A 2,914-nucleotide genomic window follows, 5' to 3' on the forward strand; every position below is an offset into this window, starting at 1 on the left:
TGAATTGTCTATGCCATGCTACAATGTGGGATTCAGAGAAAGATGTTGAAACGTCTGAAAGGTCGGACACAGGCGAGAGCGTATCGGGAGATGGAGACGGAGACCAACAAGACCTTCCTCATCCTTGGCCCTATCTCAAAATTTTTTTTAAATAGTCGAAAAATGTAGTTTTTAATTCTTAATATTGGCATCTGGCTGTTTTTTTAAAGGTTACTTTATACTTTTGTACTTTAAGTAGTTTTTTGGAGTGTTTTTAAAATGCAGTATCTATACTTCTACTTAAGTAACAAATGTGTCTTCGTTTAAAACAACTGATCTTTGTTATTCCAAAGAAAGCAAATATTAGGAGAAAAATTATGTTTGAAAATCAATGACCGGCCAAAAGGGCTTGTTTATGAAAATTAGAGACAACGACAGGAATGCGATCAATGTTATAAATAGACAGCAAAACAAACGTGAGACCACCTATCTTAGAGAACAAGTAGTGAGGAACAAAATACCAGATTGAGGTAGGGTTTTCAAGGCAATTTTTAATCCAGTTCACTTTGAAGGTATTGTTCATTGTCGTAAAGTCGAGAAAGTTAAGACCTCCTGCATCATGACTATTCATTAAAACAGATTTTTTTATGTAATGAGTTTTGTTTTTCCAAATAAAAGTTGCATAGTGTCTGATCAATTTCTTTGCACATCTTTTGGTCAACAGCCAGAGACACAGCTGCATAGGTTGGTCTGGATATTCCTTCAGCTTTAGAGAGTAATATTATGCTGCAAAGGGTTACGTCTCTTTGGAGCCATAAGTTAAATCTTTTCTTGGCTCTTTTTAAGATTGGGATAAAGTTGAGGTCACATCTAGTTTTCTGTTTTTTGGTCAACGTTGTTCCTAAGTAATAAGTAGTAATGACAGTTCACATTTCTTAACAGCCATTAATTCACATTTGTACACATTTAAGTAAAAACCAGAAGCCTCAGAAAATACTTTTATCGATTCAAGTGCTAGAGAAACTTCAGAAGAGTCTTTTAAGAAAATTGTTGTATCATCTACCAATTGGCTGATGATAATTCTTTTGTCCAGAACTTTCATTCCACCCAGTTAACTATTTATTATGTGACTAGCCAAAATTTGAGCTGATAACATAAATAAATAAGGGGAAATTTTGACAACCTTGCAGTATACCACGTTTTAAGTCGAATCTTGGGGATGTTCCGTCTTTCACTTTGAACCATTTCCATTATTATATAATGTTTTACTAGTACTGCAGAAAAAAAAGACCAAAACCAAATACGTTTTATGTTTTTAATCAAATATGTCAAGCAGAAGCCTTATGTTATTTGAGATGTGTCAATTTCTTTAAAAGCCTGATTGTGTTTCTTCAATAATATCATCCAAAACTAACTTTAATCGCTTATTTAATTGTTGCCAGGATTTTGCAACGTTATTTAGTAGACTAATTTGACGGCAGTTGTCAACAAGTAAAAGATCCTTGTTTTGTTTGGGAATAAGAGTAATCACTCCTGGAGTTAAGATGGGAGAGAGAGTTCCCTTAATGATACTTTTATTATAAACCGCCAATAAGAATGGAGCAAAAATCTTCAGCGAATGATTTATAAAACTCAGACAGCAAAACAATTAATTGAATCAAGTATTTCTTTTAATGTAATAGGATGATCGCAAAATTCTCGGTCATCAGGAGTGACTTGCTCTACGTCTATCAAAGAATTCAGAAACTTTTTAGCATTATTCTCACAATATTTAGAGCTGTATCGGTCTTTACAAAAGTTTGAGCAGAACTTTGCAATGTTGGTTGCATCATTATATACAATACTATAAGAAGTCGATGAATTGTATTAGCAATTTGCGATTTTTCCAATCTTAAAAAAATGCTGAGTTTTGCTCCCCTTCCTCTACACTGCCTTCTAGATCTAACATAAGCACTGTCAGCCTTAGCTTGATATAATTTGTACAACTTGTTTTGGTTTTCTGATAAATCCACTTTTTTTGCAGAAGACAATTTATCAGGTGAAACAGATGACTTAACTTCATTTTTGCTTCGTTCGTTCGCTTTTACTTTGAAAGATCGCTGCAATATTTCCTAAAAAATTTGCCTAATTCGAAGTTCAAAAGTTCCCATTTTTTCCCATACATTTTGTCAGCCTTAGCCTCATTCCAGAATTTCAATATCAACCTCTTGACAATAAATTGAACTGCTTCATGAGATAAAATAGTTCTAATCAGTTTCCAATATGAAGTATTTGGACAGCAAGAGGAAGGGATCAGAGAAACGTTAATTTGAAGTGCTTTATGATCGGTCAAAGGGGTGGAGAGAATTTCAACATCTGTGTTGTCTTTAAGATTACTTAAAATTAACCGTAAGTCTATTCTAGATTGTCTAGTTCTTGACAGTAAAGGTTCGAACAGAGGGATTTTTTTCTCTCCATATACACTGCCTGGCCAAAGAAAAGTTACCACCAAAAAAAAAAAGGTCACTCACTCTAATACTTTGTTGGAGCGCCTTTAGCTTTGATTACGTCATGCATTCGCTGTGGCATTGTTTCGATAAGCTTCTGCAATGTCAAAAGATTTATTTCCATCCAGTGTTCCATTAATTTTTCACCAAGATCTTGCATTGATGATGGTAGGTAGAGTCTGAACGCTGCGCAAAGCCCTCTCTATTACATCCCAAAGATTCTCAATGGGGTTGAGGTCTGGAATCTGTGGTGGCCAATCTATGTGTGAAAATGATGTGTCATGCTCCCTGAACCAGTCTTTCACAATCTGATCCCGATGAATCCTGGCATTGTCATCTTGAAATATGCCTGTGCCATCAGCGAAGAAAAAGTCCATTGATGGAATAAACTGGTCATTCAGTATATTCAGGTAGTCAGTTGACCTCATTCTTTGAGCACATACTGTTGC

This window comes from Cyprinodon variegatus, unplaced genomic scaffold (genome assembly GCF_000732505.1).
Source record: "Cyprinodon variegatus isolate N-32 unplaced genomic scaffold, C_variegatus-1.0 Scaffold169, whole genome shotgun sequence".
NCBI lineage: Eukaryota > Metazoa > Chordata > Actinopteri > Cyprinodontiformes > Cyprinodontidae > Cyprinodon > Cyprinodon variegatus.